This window comes from Protopterus annectens, chromosome 4.part1 (assembly GCF_019279795.1).
Source record: "Protopterus annectens isolate FY-2018-M chromosome 4.part1, PAN1.0, whole genome shotgun sequence".
Taxonomy (NCBI): domain Eukaryota; kingdom Metazoa; phylum Chordata; order Ceratodontiformes; family Protopteridae; genus Protopterus; species Protopterus annectens.
This window is the reverse complement of record NC_056734.1, coordinates 190401610-190422544: the sequence shown is the minus strand read 5'-3', so window position 1 is coordinate 190422544 and position 20935 is coordinate 190401610. Positions and strand designations below refer to the sequence as shown.

The 20935-nt window shown below is 36.4% G+C and overlaps 1 long non-coding RNA gene across 1 annotated transcript in view; it reads right to left on the bottom strand.

Annotated features, from left to right (window-relative positions):
* Positions 1–3954: 3954 nt before the first annotated feature.
* The window catches only part of LOC122800811, a 465861-nt gene continuing 448880 nt past the window's right edge, over positions 3955–20935 (bottom strand). Inside the window, exon 4 of the long non-coding RNA XR_006364645.1 lies at positions 3955–4028. This is a non-coding gene — a long non-coding RNA (uncharacterized LOC122800811). The remainder of the gene's footprint in view (positions 4029–20935) is intronic.

Here is a 20935-nt window from a genome sequence, read left to right as displayed (position 1 = left end):
GTCTGCAATTCCATGAAGCAGAGAATGAAATTCACAGTCCTAGAAGCAAGCTTAAATTAGTTGACAGATTTCTAGCCAGGTCTGAATGAAAGGGGTACATGTTTGAATTTTAGGTTTATTTATGAACATACCATCAAGCACATAATCTGCTCGGCAGTGCTATGGCATGTGAAATAGGAGTAATTGCCAGAATAAATGGAGTCACTTTACACATATTTTGTAGTGTTGGCCTGCTTGATTGTGAGACAGTCAAGAAAGCCAAATGCTGTTTTACATGCCTTAATAACTGCAAGGAGTTTGCCATTCCTATTGTTGCCCAAAGCAGAAACACAACATAACAAAACACAAAGTTTAGGCATAACAGAGTGTTTCTGAACTGAGTGGATGGCGTGCTACAATGGCTCGTATGACAGAAATGAATACAAATGTGTGTTGACTTAAGAAAGCTCAGTGATGCACTTGTGAGTGAAGGATTTACCTTTCTTGTATTAGTGCTAATGATATTACACCAAAGCTAGTTAATGGTAAAATATTTTTCACGCTTAATGCTTCCAGTGGGTTCTGACAAATACTCCTTGATAAAGACAGAGAGAAACTGTTTACTTTCATTACTCCAAAAAGGATAGTCCTGTTTTAAGAGTCTGGTTCTTGGTATAAGTTCAGTGTCTGAAATCTTCCAGCATAAAATTACTGATTTACTTAAAGGTCTTTACATTGTTGTTGTGGATGACAGCTTACTACTTGGGCCAGATAAAAGTATGCAAGATGCAAAACTAGAAACTGCATTGCAAACCAGGATAGCATAGTGGTTCCCAGCTTTGTATGCTGGCATTTACGCTTCGAGTACCAATACAGGCAAACCATCAAAAACTCTGGTTTTATAGTTGAGTCAAGACAAATGTTGTTGGGGTAAAATACAGCTTTAGTATTTGCAACATCACATAACCATTACTGACATCAGACCAAATGCAAGCAAAGTCAGAGCAATAACACAGGTGCCAAATCCAGCAAATGTGGCAGAGCTGATGCAAACCCTAGTCATAATTAGTTATCTGGGTGAATTCATACCTGAACTATCCAAAATATTTCACATTTTGACAGATTTGTTAAAGAAAAGTATACCTTGTTCATGTTCATGGCGTCCCCCTCAAGCTCAAGCATTCATCAAACTGAAAAAAAAAAATGCTCACTGCAGCTTCACCGTTAGCATTCTGTGAAGATACTAAACACACAATAAGTGATCTGGTCAGTGATTATGTTCCGAGCGCTGTATTACTCCAAACAGATGGGTATGAAATATACAAACTGATGCTTCACAATGATGACTGATGCTGAGCACAGATACTCAAAGACAGAGAGTACCTAGCCAGTGCGTGGGCATGTGAGAAGCTCTCCAGATGTTTATTAGGTCTCGAGAGGTTCCAGCTTCATGTCTCCACTAATCAGCTTATAGGACTTAGACAAAGTGTCACTGAGGTGCCAAAGACAGTTAATGAGACTGAGAAGGTCCACAATAAATCATTTTAAAACTTTGTCCACCTTTAATGTGACCTATAACCTGGACAATTCAATTGAAAAACAAATCTGTTAGGGGAAAAATAAAAAATGTTCAATAAGCTGGTTGCATAAGTGCACAACCTTAAACTAATACTTTGTTGAAACACATTTTGATTTAATTACAACATTCAGTCTTCTTGGGTAGGAGTCTATCAGCATGGCACATCTTGACTTGGCAATATTTGCCCACTCTTCCTTGCAAAGGCACTCCAAATCTGTCAGATTGTGAGGGCATCTCCTGTGTACAGCCCTCTTCAGGTCACTCCACAGATTTTCTATTGGATTTAAGTCTGGGCTCTGGCTAGGCCATTCCAAAACTTTAATTTTCTTCTGTTGAAGCCATTATTTGGTTGATCTGGATGTATGCTTGGGGTAACTGTCGTGATGAAATGTGAAATTTCACTTCATCTTCAGCTTTCTAGAAGACGCCTGAAGGTTTTAGGCCAAAAGTGACTGGTATTTGGAACTGTTCATAATTCCCTCCACCTTGACTAAAGCCCCAGTTCCAGCTGAGGAAAATCAACCCCAAAGCATGATACTACCACCACAATGCTTCAGTGTGGGGATGGTGTTCTTTTGGTGATGTGAAGTGCTGTTTTTGTGCCAAACGTACCTTTTGGAATTGTGGCCAAAAAGTTCAACTTTGGTCTCATCAGACTACAACACATTTTCCCACATGCTTTGGGAGACTTGATGTATTGTTTTGCAACTTTTAGTTGCGCCTGGATGTTTTTCGGTGTAAGAAAAGGCTTCCGTCTTGTAACCCTACCTCATAGTCCAGACATATGGAGAATATGGGAGATTGTTGTCACATGTAGTACACAACCAGTACTTGCCAGAAATTCCTGCAGCTCCTTCATTGCTGCTGTAGGTCTCTTGGCAGCCTCCCTGACCAGTTTTCATTTTGTCATCAGTTTTGGAGGGACATCCAGTTCTTAACGTCACTGTTGTCCCATATTTTCTCCACTTTTTGATGACTGTCTTCACTGTGTTCCATGGTATATCCAGTGCTGTGGAAATTTTTTTGTACTCTTCTCCTGACTGATACCTTTCAACAATGAGATCCCTTTGATGCTTTGTAAGCTCTCTGTGAACCATGGCTTTTGCTGTAACAGGCAACTGAGTACATGTCAGGAAAATCCTACTAGGACAGCTGAACTTTATTTGGGTTAATCAGAGTTTGTGTTTTAAGTTGTAGTTCAGAAACTGAATTGGCAGAGCAGACTATTGTTGAATCTGAGTACTGAATTACATCAGCATGGGAGACAGAAGTGTGGAATTTATTGATAAAGATATAACCATTTTGAAGGTGAAATGCTGCTTGATAACTATTTGTTTGCTCTACTTCATATATTTATTTTTGACAAATTCTTGTTTTAACTGCAAGTGGATACCCTAAGTAAGGGGCAAGTGGGAATGCCACAACTGTGGATATCTATTAGTGATAAAATGCACTCAGGCTGAGATTCATCAAAAGGGGAAACATTCCCTTCAATTACAGTACAGCAACTTTGGAGTTAACAAGGACCTGCATAAAGCAAAGGTCCCTGCACCATATGTGTGTGTGACGGGCACGGTCTTCCAAGAAAAGCATGAGTTTGAGTTCTGCAAACGTGAGCACGTGTGTATGTGAGAAAGTGTGTGTGTGTGTGTGTGTGTGTGTGTGTGTGTGTGTGTGTGTGTGTGTGTGTGCGCCTGAGTGCATGAGTGTGCAAGCATGTGTCCGTATTACAGAGATAATGTACACTGCAGGTTCTCAGAATGCCATCATTCTTACAAGTGGCAGTAGTATACACTGCAGATAGTACAAAGCATTTTTATCTGTCCATAGAAGTGTCACAGAACCTGACAAATGATCTATAAATCATTTGCTGTGCAGCTTGTTTCTGACAGTGCTTAAGTGATATTTCCCTGAATAACTATTTTATAATTAGCCATTCTAACTTGGGGATGAAATCAGCATAGCTATCATACAAAATCAACTACAGCTAAAGGTAATCTTTATCCCGTTCTGCATAAATGATGCTAGCATGTGGTTTGGATTTGTTGTACTGCACATCTTTGAACTGATTAAGGGAATAGATTAATGCTGTGTCCAGTGAGGGTCTGAGACTACTGCTAAGGAATGGCTTTAAGCGCAGTAGCACAACCCCTGCTGCCAGAGAGATATGCTTACATACACTAAATGCATGTTAACACAACAGGTAATACAGTTGTTCATTCTTGTATGCTTTATCTACCAATTACCAGAAGAAGAAAGTAGCAACAACAAAAGCACTCAAGAAGAAACACACGACTTCAGATTTCTTAAGATTATTAAAGGCAAGCAGATTAATTAATTTTTGAAAAAAGTATATTCACCCTCACAACTCTGTGAATACTGTATAAGGTAAAAGTTACTCACCTGTAAATAGTGTAATTACTGCAGCCAACAACCTCATTATGATGGTTATGATGTCTCTAAATACGATCTGAAAAACACAAAGCTTCACAATGAAAAGCTGTCAGGTACTGTTTTTATTTATTACATACTTTTAATATTTTGAAAGTCTGAATCTTTCTTCCTTTGAAGCAAGAGACATGTCACTAAGTATTTGCATCCTATCTGTGAGACATCTGGCAATCCAGCGGGTGGCATGGGTTTTTTTTCCAGTATATTTAGCCTTTCTACTACGCCTGAGTGGGGAAGTGTGTCAAAGTTTTTGACAGATCGAGGGATGCAATGTGTACCATTTTGTCTTCATCCATTGCTTTGGTGAACTTTAAAAAAAAAGTCCACCAGCTTGAGTAAGCATGACCCTACCCTTGATGAATCCAAATGGAGACTTGGTTTCTCCCATGCACTCCTCTTACCTATGTCACACCTTTTGGCTTAGCAGTTTTAAACATACAGTGATATCTTTTAGTGAGCTACTGTTTTGTCTCATTTAAAACATGACATTATGTTAACTGTGCTTATCTGAGCTTGACATCACCTATTATAATGGTGTGTCATTGTTTATGCATTTCATTGTGCAATGTAGTCCCATTATTTGTGTCTGTCACTATTTTTGTTCATATCAGTGTATTTTACCAGTGGACTGTAAAATATGCTTCAAGTGTGAAGACTTCCTTCTTCACCTTGTTTGTGATTTAAAGTGCGTCTTCAGATGAGTTTGTTGGGTTTAAGGATATAAGCTGGAATAATAAAAATGCAGTACTGCAACTAATGAAAAGGCTGAAGCAAGTAGATGTAGCCTGCGAGACATCATGTGCTCTGTTACCCTGTCTGTAGATCTAGGTATACGAAAAATTAAGGCAAGACTACAATACTGCTAGCTAGAAATACAACACCGTTTATGAGAACAGTGTTTATACTGCCTTCTAGGTTCTACATGAGATTCACATTTCTTTACGTATTCCATTTGCCTTGATTTTATACATTTGGCAAATGGATAAGCTCGCTGAACACAAGTGTCCCTTTCCAGAAGAGACCCACACACAGCACTGTCTGGTTAAAAGGCTTTACTGCCACATCACTTATAACTGTACCCCACAACAGTACAACCTGACTAGCTTCCCAGTTCTGTTTTTTTTTTTTGTTTGCATTAATCTTACCTGGTCACTTTTGAAACTATTTATGTTGCATTTGAGCTCTATTAATGTTATGTGACAAACAATGCATTATTACATTACTTCACACTACAGCAACTAATCGCCAGTTCTATTATACCTATTTTGTCAGATAATGCATTTTTGGTTTGTCTTGCATCACTCAATGTATCATACTAACAGCATTGTGCCTTGCTATCTGTGTGTTACCTAGGGATGTATACTACTTCCAAACAAACCATGTGATCACACTTCCACCTCAGATAGTCTATATAAGCAATTACAAATAAAACCAATAACACTATGGCACAGCTAACAGTTTTCTTGGATGTACAGATGGGCTTACAGTCAACCACTGAAACCACCACCATTTTGCATAAAGGTTACTCTCACTTTTCTTCAGAAATGCTAGGAACACATTCTATCAACTAGTTTCTTGCTGCGCGGGAAGACAGCCCTCAGCCACCACAAAGCTGAATAAATACTTCTGAGGGCCTTGTCATCTTGCAGACAAAAAATCCTTCATTTCCTGTGCAGTATTTTCTTTTTCCTTGACTGTGTAAGCCAGCTCCTGGGGACCTGTAATTTAGTAAATTTTCATTCATTAAATCCAACCACTGACTAAACAGATATGAGGGATGGCCAATAACCCTTTTTTGGCAAATCCCAGGCTAGAGCTAGGCAAGAATCACAATTGTAAGCTGTTGCAATTATGACAGCTTAGCATAACAAGAACATTATACAGGTTGTATTTTACATTATACTTCAAGGTGGTCATTACAGAATCATGCAAAAATAAAAGACAGCAACATATCAATAATAACTGTACAAAAATGCCTAACCTATTAGTAAATTCTATATTTTAGACTAGCAATGTATTCTGAATTCTAAGACAGAGGGTTCTGCATGCTAGACTCACAGATGTAGCTGGTAAGAAAACTTGAGTTATCAGTCTTAACAGTAAAAGTGAAGTATAGCATCTGGTGATTAAAAACTAGTATTTCATTATCATTTCATGCACCAAAAACAGTACAGTAAATTAGTTTCTACTACTGTTAATATACTGTTATTCTTACCTTCACAATTCATCCTTCAGTTCAACAGTGCTGACATTTTTTGACAAAGGAATACAAATACATAAATAAATGCCTGTGAAATAGCTTACAAGCTTTAACGCAACATATCTGATTGATTCATTTGCATCCGTTTCATCTAGTTTCCCTTCTGCTTTCCATTCATGTATTTAGCCACTAGAAATATAAATATATATATATATATATATATATATATATATATATATATATATAGATATATACATATATATATATATATATACATACATATATATATATATATATATATATATATAAATGTATATATATATATATATATATATATATTATCTGTGGTTCCCCACCTACTTGTTTCTTTATTAGTATATAAACTGCTTACTAATTACTGACAAATAGGAAACAGGTGCTTACAGTTGTTTACAAATTTAAATGCAAATTGCTTTGCGATGAGTAATTATTAATATATTTGTATAAACAGATGCTCAGAATTTAAAGTAACCTGCTTCACAATCAGTAATTACCTACATCTTTCTCTCTGAAACCAGTTCATCTAGTTTCACTAGATTTCATAATTTTCTCTGAGAGATTTAATGATAAAATCTTAATATAAATGTAGTTTCGTATACACCAAGTTGGGGTACTGCATTTAAGATGTAAAATGTTTTAGAATACCTTTTATAAAAATATGTTTTTTCTTCTGTTTCTTCTAGTCTATTTGAATGCTAACTATCTTGCGATAGTTTTGAAAAAAAAAATATGCAGTTCATAGAGGTCCGGTGAAACTATCCAGCAATATTTGCTAAAAACTGAGCCATTAGCTTAATCAGATTTAATTCTGATAGGAGCTGTTGAGGTAAAAAAAAAGCCTCACAAGACACGGTAGAAAGTGGTAAAACGGGGTCACTACTCTTTCTTTTCCTCATCCTTTCTGGTGGAAAATTAGAAAAAGGTTTACTGATTTTTCAAAAGTGTTATCCTGTAATGTTTCCTTACACTTTTCAAAGGCATTTAGAAAACATGAACTGAAAGAAATCACCTCACACTTTCACTCACTCACATTTATTTAGCATGTTTCTCTCCTTGGTGCTAACCACTAGATGTTTCCGTATTTCATTCGCACTATTTCCTTAATATCCCTGAATGTAACTAAGGGCTTCAGGGGTAACCTCCATGTTCTGCTGGTATTGTTTTAATTACTAAAATACGAGTATGTTACTCTGTAAATATACAAATATATATTCACTAATAAGCTTGCCAATCAACTTATTGCCTGTGCCAAGTCCTTATGATCAAAGATGCACCTGTTAATTTAATACTTCACTAAACTACCTGTTGAATGAATTTTGAGTAATTTGTCATATGCTATTCTCACATGTACATCTGTCTTTAGGCTCGGCGGAAATGTTGTAATCTGCAAACTTTTGCTGATATTATTCATCTGTATAAGTTGTCAATTGCAGCTGTGCTGTACCATAAAAGTTCTACCACGGATCAATGCTTTAATCAGAATACCACATTTTAATTACGAAAATAAAAAATGAACAAGCAACCATATACTAATTTTTATGTGACCTTATCAACAGATACACACAGCAGCATAATCATACATGGATGTTCACACACATGCACACAGATATACTGACATATGCATGCACACATGCTCATACACATATGCATGCACATCTACAGACATGTATGCTTACACACAGGAATATTCACACATACACACATCCATGTTCATTCACACAACCATGGACATAAACAAATGCATGCATGCACATTCATGTTTTATACAGACACACAGCTTCTTCTGCACTGTGAGAAATCAGCAAAGCATATACTTTAAAGATTCAGTAATGGCCCCAGGGTTTGTGCCCCAACTGTTCGGTATGCCTTTGTGCCAAGCCATGGCCATCATTTTAGCACAAGCCCTCCCTGCTAACTGAAAAGAAAAATATCAACAAGTCATTCTCCTACTAGGTATAGAATATTTTGTAATCTATTTGTAAACAAGCTCAAGAATTTAAATTCCAGAATGCTGTGTCATCAAAACCAGTAGAAATCGTACACTGTAAACATTTTCTAGTTACAAGAAAATTAGCTATGTGGACTAATCAAGGAATTCAAATAATAATTTTAGATGGTGAAAGAACCCCACATTGATGCCTGCAAATGTTTATGACCAAGGGCTAGCAATGTTCTGAAATACTACATAATTAACCTGTGGCTCCAGCAATAGGAAAGAGGGCATTAGGCAAGCTATGAAAACATATTACCAGTGTATACCCCTCTCCTATCTCCTTTCTGTTAGGGCTGTTGACCACTCACAGAGGAACAGAAACAAGGTTTTCATTTTAAGCACTACCATGTAAGCTGAGAACAGTTTATTTCTGCAGGACTAAATCAGAGTGGTTTACTCTGATTCCCTCCTCCATCAAAACAATTCCTTTTTTGTGAGCCATACCTATTTTAACCAAGGGAAAAATAAAAAAAAATGCTTGAGCAGTCCAACAAGGAAAAGGGGCTAGAGTGCCCATTTGACAAACCGAGATAAGGCTGCTGCAAAGTCACCAATTTGTCTGGATGTACTATAAGACAGACAGTCTAAAGTGACAATTAAACCATTCTTCCATGCTTCTGGACAGTGGCCTGTCCTTATCTGTACTGTGTGCAGGCAGGGGCACCCTGCAGGAAAGGGACATTGCACTGCTGGAAAAACTGCAAGGTACTTTAACAAAGACAATGAAAAGTATGTTAGCCCTAGGCTATGTGCAGGGATCATCTTGCTATGGCAATGAGGTACAAAAAGTAGGGTGCGAGACGGGCCCCACAAAGTCTTGACAAGGGTCTGGGAAGGGATGGAATGTCACAGAAATGACAAGGGAGACCGGTCAGATATGAGCAGGAAATACAAGGCACCAACTAATCTGAATATGAGCAACTTCTACTTCACAGAGAGTGGTGTGAATGTGAAATGGGATACTTGAATAGGTGGTAAAATCTGACTTGAGTACTACCTTCAGCAAAAGTGCTGGAAAAACAAATATGCGGGAAGGAGTAGAAGGCAACTGCAACATTTAGCAGAAAGTATGTAAACCATATAAAATGTCCTTGAACGTATGAACCAAGAAATACTATCCTGAAATCTAGAAATGCTCTTTAAATAATCGGAAAATGTTTTTATTTACATAATCTGGAAATAAAAAAGTATACGTTTTCTTTTCCCATTCCACTACCTAGTATCAAACATCTAACTTTCCAGCCATCTGCATACTATGTTCAGTAGGAACTGTAAAAGGCATGCCTTGGTGATTTCACATAGCTAAATCACCTATCTTTATGTCAAACAAACTAACCATCTAGGATAACATGCAATGTTCTTCAAGTAAAGAAAGAGCTGCACAAATTAAGCCACTGAAAACTTATATGTAAGTTATTTTTCTACCCCACTGGTAGTGTTCATTGTCTGCACCTCAAATGTCTTGCAGTGCCTGTTTAAATATATATAACTCTGAAATAAGGAACATACGTAAACAATAACAGATGCAGTTAGTGTTTTTTTAAACTGCACACACACACACACACACACACACACACACACACACACACACACAGTCTCCATTCTTGTGTTATTCATTGTTTTACACTAGACAGAACGTCTTCCATCTCACTTCATATTAAAGATATTTTCCTAGGAATTGCATAACCTTAATTGTGATCCATCTTAACACTAGCTATCTTAAAAAAAAAAAAAAAAAAAAGCTTGGCATCAGTGTGACAGTTTCATTACTTTATCTGCTGCCAAATCACATAAATGTCTACAAAGACACTTACATTTCCTTTTATTATGAGAGATATGTAAATTTCCTTGAAAAAGTTATGGTTAAGGACCAATTTGTAGAGTATTTAATAAGATTTTTGAAAAAAACAGGATCTAAACTCATAACGTGATTCATATAATTAATGCAACACTCCTTAAAATGAAATGAATACCACAAGCCTCATAAATGTTGCTTTCATTAAATTAAAACAAGAGTAAATTAACGCTCTGCTGAAACACATATATCAGCATCAGTAGCAGGTTTATGCTCTGAATTCCCCAACCCTGAGGCACAGGCTTCATATTTGTGAATATACTGCAAAAGCCTATTTTCAGTGAAGGCCCAGGGGGAATGTCTTTTGAATGTGGGAGGAAAGCGGAGCACCCGGAGAAAACCCATGCAAACGTAGGGAGGACATGTAGACTCCGCACAGAAGGTATCCAGCCAAGAATCAAACCAGAAAACCTTTTGCTGTGATGTGACAACTTTAACCACTGCACCACTGCATCAATATAGTAGCCATAATGCAAAAAAGAAAGTTAGACCTTCCCTCAATGCACTTCAAGACAACAATGCAACATATACCTTAATCACAACAGTAGGCACAATTCTGTTACTGATGAACTTACTGATGAACCAAGTAATAGGTGAAGCAATCACCTCTCCTCCACAGTCAGCAAATTTGGAGTCCATCTTTATTTTCTCGTACACATATAAACTTTCCTTATCATCATATTTCTGATTTAAAGGAGGGCCAGTAGCACTACAGGGCAATGCTTCCAAGGGTTCAGTAGGACCAGTGCACCAAGGTACACAAGCAATGTTGATCCACATCACAGGGATATTGCACTTTAATACACAATAGACTCATTGAATCAGAGGACAAAAAAAAGTCACTTGACGCACAAGCACATCTAGGCTGAAGCTGAGTATACAGGGCAGGGTTAATGTACACTGGTGGTACACGCATCCAAAGAAACAGCAGGATGATGCAGACAGGGGTGTAGAAGGTATGACACATGCAGGGACACAGTGGGGAGAGTGCAAGCAGGCATACCGGGTGGGGACTGTTGCATGCTAGCAGCACTATGGGCTGAAGGAAGCAGAAACACATCCGGGATGATGCAGGAGGAGACGCAGCAGGAAACTGCTTATCTGAGGGAATGAAGCTCCCAGGGGTATATCAGGGCAGATGTGCACAGCGTATGGGATGGAAGGGCACAGCATGGTTAATGAGTCAGGGGATGCAGCAGGGCTGATGCCCTCAGACTACAACAGAGTTTTAAGAGCACTGCAAGGCTGATGCATGGGGGAGAGGGGGGCCCAACTAAGTTGATGCACCCAGAAACAAAGCTCTGCTGATGCATGTCAGGGAAAAGCAAACAACATGCACAGCATTAGTTGCACGGATGTGAAACGATATACAATTTATCAGCATTATAGGAATTTACCCCAAATTTAACTTGCATTATTCGGACAACTATGCTGTAACTGATATAGACATACATTTGTGCATAACCTGAGTTGTTTTAACCATAAAATGTATTTTACGGCCTCCTAGCTAGAATAAAATAAATAACAGAGAAAATGATCAAACAGCCAGAGATAAAATCTAATAAGGGAGAAAGATGCGGTGTCAGTTGCTTACTTAGCACTTACATGTGCTATTGTACTGGTTTGTGGTTAGAAATATTAAGAAAATTAACTACAATGCAAACAGATTAAAACAGTTTGTCATTCAATTCTCATGCATTTCAGCTACTGCAGACAACTGAGGAGTCACAGACTTTCTACCAGCAAGCTTGCACTCAATTCTTCAGCTGGTATTTTGAATTAAAGTGTATGTGTGAAACAACAACTGAAATATGAAACATTACACTAAATGGTTAGATATTTATTGTGTGTTATAGCTGCTGAAAAGTCAATGTTTTATAAAAAAAAAAGCCATTTAGCAATGTGCCACTTTCAGCATATTATAACAGCTTTGCACTGAGAAACAAGAAGCAATTTGAGGGGTGCTTTTTATTTATTTATTTAAATTTAGCATTGTTTTTCAGGGTAGAGCACTGGTTCAATTGGAGCTTTTTCAAACCATCCCAGTGGTTTATAGATGAAGGTACCATTTGTCAGACTTTACTATAGTAACTAAAACTGCATAGTGAAAGAAATTTTGGGGTATACAAAATACTGTTTGCAAATAACATGAAATATGAATTACATAACATTTGGGAGGAAAGATGTATGAATGAGCAGGGGGGATCAGAAATACAGTACATTAGTTGGCAATTTAAAAGAGACAAGTTTATAGTTTTTTTCACCAAACAGGTCATATTCACAAAGTACTACTGAGCGAGCTGATGGCCCAAAATATGTGTTAGTTAGCAACTTATGGAAGACAAAAGTTATTACTGAAACAAATTCAGACTCATTAGTATTAGGAACACAAAGGTTAAAATGAAAACAGCTTCCAAAGTAAGCTTATTCCTAGTATAATAGTAGCAGACAAAGGCAAACCACTGTTTTAAATCTGAAGACTCTTAACTGAAAGACCAAGAAGAGCAAGACTAAATGTGCAAAAATGGGGAATTTCCCCAAATCTGACAGTTTTGTGCCTCACTTTCTCCCTCCAGGTGTCTTGAAGTTTGCATCTACTAAGTAGTGGGGCTGGAAAGCTGTAGCTACATAATCTGATGCCCTGTGCCATTCCCCAGTCTGGTGCTTCACTCAACTTTAAATTGAGGACAAAAACAAGTTAGTTCTGCATCTTAAACTGTAGCAAGCTACTTGCTAAAGATTATATTACACACAACACTTTAGCTTTGACTACAAATACAGTACTGGCACTCATTTCTGAATGCCAGTACTACACTGATAACCAGTTGGCATCTTTTAATCATGCCCCATAACATGTTGCACCTGGGGCATCTGCCCCCTTCACCCCACCCTAGCTACATCTCTGGTGGGATGTGTTACCACCCACACTGGAGGAGTTGATGGGACTCACCCACACAGACAAAGCAACTTTAAAGGAAAACAGTAATTAACAACATTCACTGTTCTTCTGTAGTTTAACTTTTCTTTTATACATGTAATTTCAGGACACACAATCACAGGTTTTATAATTACAGCAGCAAGCCAGTCATTTTCTTTACACATCTCAGCAGTATGAAACAATATGCACATATACAAGTGAAATTATGGAAAATATAAGGCTGATTTATTGAATCCTGTAGAGCCAAAACACAGACTGTGCTTTCAGTGTAAAGAAATAGCACCTTCAGTTTACAATCTAAAAAAACAAAACACTTATCTCGTCTCACTTTAAATACATATAAATAACAAGACCTACCCAAGTCTTTTGATGACGTAAACATTTTTCCATAAACAACAAAATAATCCATACATTAATAACCTAAAAATAAAAGCCACAAAATGAATGTTTACAATATAATTCATATGTAATTATACTTATTTGTTTAAATAAATGCATACTGACATCTAGTGGACAAACGTCTTCTAAAAAAAAGTTTTCATAATAATTCACTTACTCCTGGTGATTAGACAGTATCCAAAAAATTATCTAAAATTACTCTAAGTATGTTTGCCATTGAGATTTATCATATCAACCCTGTCAATACCAATAAAAAAACTCACATAAGTGTATACTAAAGAGCGTTTATAAACAGCACCTCTTTCACAACTATGTATATCACCCAAATGTACCAACAAATTATGCTGCCTTCATTTGCCCTATATAGAATGTACTGTATTTGTAAATTTGCCATATAAATTACCCACTGTAATACGCAAGTAATCAGTGATCTAATATTACAAATGCTCTGTGTATTACTAGATGTAACTTTGCAGTTTTATACACAATTTTTACAGAAACAATTACATATAAGGGAAGCATGCATACTATGAGTGAGTAGTGAACTGTTTAAAAAACAAAGCATCTGCACTACACTCTTGCTTGTGTTACAGGCAAAGTTGCATTTCAGTGGCGCAATAGCAGTAAAATGTTTATGCTTTGATCAAACCTCAAACTTATTAATAACACCATGAATTTTAAAAGTGTTGGTTGCTTATTAGAAGGTTTCTGAGCGTCATACTCCCTAGTATAAAACTGATGTACTAATGCATCAGCTTCCCTTTGGGAGATGACAGTAGGCAAATAAAAACAGAAATCTTTGTAAAAGGCTTACAATAAATTGAAATGCTAACTGACCAGTCAGTTAACTTCATTGCTTCAGCATCCAAAAAGTGTGCAGTAAAATTATAACCAACAGTAATGGAGATGCCATACACACTGCTGTTACGAAATCTGACAAAATCGTTTTGCTGTTTGTCAGCTCCTTGCCGAAGGACCTAAAAGCTGTCTAGGTATCTATGCCACATATAGATACATTCAAAACATGGATTACAGTCAGAGTCATAAATATATTCAAGTTTTAAAAGATACCTAAACACATCTGGGTACATGGGGGGCAATAGTGCCCCGTAGCTGTTCCACATAATTTATGGTAACAATTACCTTAAAAATAAAACATACATAACATCAAATCTAAAAGGGTCAAAAATATCCGCATTTCTTACTTTTTTTGTTGTTGTGTCTTTCGGCTTTTCCTGGATAGGGGTCGCCACAGCGGAACTCAGGTCCGCTAATGATTGGCAGTAGATTTTTACGTGCCGAGTTGCCGGCCCTGACGCACAACCTTCAATGAAGGTACGCCCATTCACGCATGTCTCCACACAGAAGATGCTCTAGCTATATTTATATTTTATTTATACTTTGTTACCAGGTTAGTCCCACTAGGATAGTAGCCTCTTTTCAGGGAAGACCAAAAGTGGCATTTAAACTACTAGGGAAAATTTGATCAGGGAACTTTCACTACTCTTCATTGTTGCAAGTGGGACCCATTTTGGAGGAGCAATTTCTGTTTTGGTTGCAGACGTGGCCTGGAGAAACAGGGAGGTAGATGGAGATGATGATGGAGTAGTGAACGAAATGGAGCAGAAAGCAAATATCAGGACTGGAGAATGTGTGCAGGATTCTGAGGAAATGTTTCAAAGAAACCTGTTTAATGGAGATTAGTCAGGAAATGATGGATCTATAATTATAACCCTCCAGTTGGGAGTGCTGCAGGATGACTTACTTAAAGAAATAGTGGTGCAGAGTCAGCCAGAAAATGAAGGAGATATTACCTGGGGGACATTATGGAGAAAATACAAAAGGAGGATGCAGAGATAATCCTGAAGAGCAGTGATGAGATGGAAAAGAAAACATGCAGAGAAAGTAAAGGAAGGAAAAAGCAGAGTAGCAGAAAAGAAGGCAGAAGAAAATTAAAATGGAAGTACATGTTAAGGATTCAAAGTAAAGAAGACAAATGGACAGGTATGACATGCGGGACAATTTCATAGCTCCTATGGGTGTAAAAGCACATGAGATAAGAGCATATATTATTAACAAAAAAGCATTTTGTGACATCATATATTACACTTTTTTCCAATGGAAAAATCTCTTACAGAATATCAAAAAAGGAAAGACCATCAACCATGGAATCTTGGAAAGACAGTCAACCATGGAATCTTTAAAGGGAAACAAAAAAGAAAAATCCATGTACAACTTTGAAAAGAGGAAGAAAGACTTTGAAAGTACATTTGAAAAATTTATGTAAAGAAGTACAGGACATGGCAAAAGTTTATGACAAAATGGGTTAACAGCCTGGTGGCTGGGATTGTAATACTGCATTAAAAATATAAAGATAGCAAATTATACACATACCAAGCATGATAAATGTGGCTGGGGATAGGGATGTCATAAAATACTGTGGACAACCCAAAACAATTTTGTTGTGGAAAAGGATACTTAATCAGTAACTGTGACAAAAGAAAATGTTGTATTTGTACTGAAATAGGACATGATGCAAACATGTGAACTGAAATGTTATAAATGCAACAAAACTGGACATTTATGGATGGACTGTAAAAATGAAAATAAGAGTAAGGAAAAGAGACAAAAGAGAAGAACATGAACAAAGATAAGAAATGTTACTAGTAGAAACAAGAGGAAAATTTTGAGGAAAAAACTAATAAAAGAGAACATTGAAGAAGGTTGTAAAATAAGTGATGAAAAATACATAAATTGGGAGGTGTTTAAAAGAAAAAAAAAGAATTCTATTTGGTAAAAGGGTAAAGACAGAGACAATTGAAAGAGATAAGTAAAAAAGAAAGTATGTGTGATAAAGAATACATAGAGCTAATGATTGGGGCTAGTATAATGGTCAAGGTGTTTAACCCACAGACGCAAGGTACAACTTTTGATTCTCACCTTTGGGAAGGAAATTGGCTCGGCTTAGAATGACCTATTAAGAAAACTAGTCTAGTAATTAGCTATGGACTTATGAAACCATAAATCTAAAGAAAAGTGATAACGAAAAATTTAGAGTGTTTTCTGTAAAGATGAACAGTATTAAGAATATAATAAAAAGAACAGGACTTTTGGAGTGGTATAATACACATGATGTAGATGCAATTTTACTAGAAGACACGAGACTTCGCAAATGAAGAAAGATTACAAACAGAGAAACTATGGTGAGGAAAGAATCCGGATTTGGGAAACGAGAGATGTTCTGGAAAAGCCATATTCTGTAGAAATACAGCATAGATATTAGACAAGCAAAAATGGCAAGATTATCCACTGTAGATTTAAAATGTAACAAACAAGTATATAGAGTTACAACAATATATACTTATACTAATTGTAAAGAAAGGGAAAGCTTATTTCATCAGATTTTAGACTATGTAGTGATACATATGGAAACTATAGTAACAGGAGACCAACTGTAAGAAGCAAGCCTAAAAAGAAAGGAAATGATACAAGAACAAATGTTAGAAATTATAACATTAAATAAACTTTGAGACAAAATACATGGACTTACAAAGGAGAATGCATAGAACTGAAATAGATTATTTTATAGTATCAGGTTTACTTATAGGAGAAGGGCTAAAGAGAAAGGAAAACAAGGAATATATAAAAGTCAAAGGAATAGAAAGGACAAATATGAAAGCATGGATGAAGAAGGAAAGAGACTGGTAATACAGTTATAGAAAAATAATATCACTATCAGAACATATAAAAATTGGTCTGAATGGTGGATGATATTTAAGGAAAAAATATAAAAAAATATATTTTTACAGTGGCAATATGACACTAAAACGTAGAAAAAGAAAATATAAAAAAAAATATGATTCACTGGAAGATTTAGAACATAATTATAGAAAGTACTTTGATAAAAAAAAAGAATTATATGAAAGAAATCAAGAAAAATACAAGAACTGTTATATAAGCAAAATATTTTAAGGAAAAAGTGAAGTATCGAGTTATTTAAGCAGATTAGTAAAGAAAAATGGCACCGTAATATGAGCAATAAAAAATGTAAAAGAAGAAATAGAAAGAGGTCAGAAAAAGATTATGAATAGCATAGTACAATACATAAAATAAATGTTTAAAGAAACAAGACGGTAGAGAAAAACATGGAAAGTAAAAAAGTTAACAGAGACTGAAGAGTTTTTTTCTTTAAATGAGCTAGATAAAGTATTAGAACAAGTAAATATAGATTCAGCTACAGGACCAGATGGAATAGAGTATGAAATGTACAAAAAATTAAGGGGTTGGCAAAAAATATATTTTTAAAGATTTTGAATGAATGGTTAAAAGAAGGTTGTGTGCGTAAGTAATTATGTAGTGGAATACTTAAATTCATATGGAAGAAGGAAGATAGACAAAAACTGAAGACCGATACAGGTTCATAGGTAGGTACTCAGGTTCATAGGTAGGTACTAGGCTATCTGCCTGAGGGCATGTATAAGCCTAGCCAGAGTGTGTCGGCTTTCGCCGCCCCATTGATTAATTAACTGATCCTCTGTCAAACAGAGCCAATGAAGTGATCCCAGGGGTGTATTTTCTGTTACCCATCCGCTCGTCAAGGTTTCTCTTGAATAGTGTTAGTGACGGGCTCTGCCTAATGTAGTTTGGAATTTTGTTCCAAAGCATGGGGAGTCTCTGTGACAGGAATCTATCCCTACAGTATGTTCTATTTATTGTTGTGGCGAGGTTCAGCTCACTACAGCGCATGGCTCACAGTGACTTGGATTTCTTTAGCTGGAAAATGTCCATCGATTCTGAGTTGGACATGGCTTTGTAAGTCAGGCAGAGATCACCTCTGAGTAAGCGATATGCCACTGAGTACAGCCGGAGTTTTTTCAGTCGGGCTGCATAGGACATATGTTGGAGGCCAGTAATCCTCTTGGTGAGGTACTTTTGTGGTCTTTCCAGCTGTTGGAAGTGTCTTGTGAGGTACATCCCAAATGAGGCATTGTACTCTATGATGGGTCTGATGTGTAACGAGTAGAGGGGCACTATAACCTCTATATTACTAGATGCGAACCATTTAGTAATTAGATTGGCCACACAGTAGGATTTCCTAACTACTTTAGCAATATGATTGTCAAAGGAGAGATTACTATCTACCTGGGTCCCCAGATCTCTTATTACCTCTTCTGTTTTAAGGGAGCTACCACCTATGTGGTAATTTGTGGGTGTTTTGTTTTTCCAAACGGGATGACTATGCATTTTTTGGCATGTAGCTTGAGGCCATGACTTTGACACCAGGTGTCTGTCTCAATAAGACCCTTTTGGAAGATGTCCCTGTCAGCCGGAGAGTCAATTATGGCTTCCAGTTTGCAGTCATCTGCGAACATGGTTAGCCATAGTCCTCCTGTGTTTGCCTGTACTTCTGAGAAGTATATGCCGAACAGTAGGGGTCCCACGACAGAGTCTTGCAGGACACCACTTGTGACTGGTTTAGAGTCAGACCTGGAGCCGCTATTCTTACCATGTGAGAATATAATGATTATATGATCTTAATGAAAATAATACAAAAGAGATTTTGAAACTAAAATTGAAAATATTGTATAAAGGGGAAGGGGTGTCAAGAATTATTAATGACAGAGAAATTGTGGATGGTATTCTGGACAGAAAAGATGAAGTAAAGTCATGATAGGAGACCTTAACAAGGTAGTTGACACAACTGGACATGAAATCCTATGGCTAATAATGAAAGAAACAGGAAATTATGTATGTCAGCTTATAGTAATAAAAAGTAAAAATACTTCAAATGGCTCGTCATGCCAAGAGGTACATATGAAAAGTGGTGTAAGACAGGGATGTCCAAGGAGATATACTCTTTGCATTAGTTATGAATGTGACAGTATGTGAAATAAGTAACAACGTGAAGGAGGTGGAGTATATAACACCTGTAGGGTTAAGAATTCAAGCTCTGTTAACACATGTAGATGACATTATAATAATTGCAAAAAACAAAATTTGGATAAAAGAAGTAACAATTTAGACAAATGAGTAACTAGAGATGATAGGGATAGCTTAAAAGAGAAAAATAAACGTTTAGGTGATGTAGTAAAGATCGGGGTATATATTTTACAATGAATGAAATGTTTGTGTTCGGTATAAAATTTAGGAATAAATATGCAAGTAGAACTCAATGGGAAAAAATAGACGAAATAAAACAAACCTGTCTTTTCTGGAGAAGATATAAATTATCATTCAAAAAATGCTTATTTGATAAACTCCGTACTAATGAAAAAATAACATACTTGGCAAATGTATTTATGTTGCCATCAGTACATGAAAAGGAATTGCAGATAATTTTTCATTTATATAGGGTTCTATATTTAATCTAGTAAAAACACGAGTTTTGTAAGTAAATAAAAAAAAGGAGGTTTAGGATCAATTAACCCAGTGGTATATGCTGCTTTATTAATTTTCGTTAAGTGTTAAAGTGGATAAATAAAAAAGATGAAACATTAACAGTAAAACTGTATAAATAAAAGTGTGATAAATTTTGGGGTACAGTAAAAAAGAGAAAAAGTGTATAAATGAAGAAATAAAATGTTACTAAGATAAAAATAATTTTGTGGAAAAAAATTGATGATATAGAAAAATATAGAAAAGAATGGTATAAGAATGTAATTGTAAAACATCACTATGTAAAACCATGGGAAAATCTAACAGATGAAAAAAATAAAGCTATAAAATTAAGTAAATGGTGTAATCAGAAAGCAGACTGTCAAGACTTTTGTGGGTACTGGTAATAGATAAATTACCAGTAAAAGGACATATGCCATATAAGAAGAAAAGTGATAGAATATGTTTTGTCAAGAAGAAGAAACCATGGAACATGTGTTTTTGAAATGTAAACGAGTAAAAAAGTTATAGGGAAAACTATGTAAAGAAGATTTTTTGAAGATGTAAAAGTAATGGCTAAAATAAACATGGATTTGAGTAAATAAACAAGCTATACAATAGAAGGAGGAACAAGTACAGAAAAGAGTAAAATCCCAAGAAGGGAAGACATCCTTGATCAGTATCAGCAAGAAACTACGTTCCCTCATAAAAACATCCAAGGCTAGCTTTGAAAGAAAAATTGCCATGGACTCAAAAGATAACCACATGGCATTCTTTAGTTATGTCAAGAATCTAAGTGGCAATTCTCAGATCTGCTCAGTGTTAGTGCAGAATGGCACAAAATACACTGAACCGACCGATATAGCCAACATCCTGGCAGACAGGTTCAGTGCAAACTTCACTCCCCTCTCACCCCCAAAAGGGCCCGTAACTATACCAGAAGAATGTAGTGCCCCTGAAATCACAGACACTCAGGTTAAAACAGCCCTCTCCAAAGCCAAAAACACAGCATCAATGGGACCGGACGGTGTCCCAGGCTGAGTCCTACATGAGCTCAAAGATGAACTAACCCCTCACCTAAACACACCGTTTAAACTCAACCTCTCCACAGGCTACATGCCCACAGA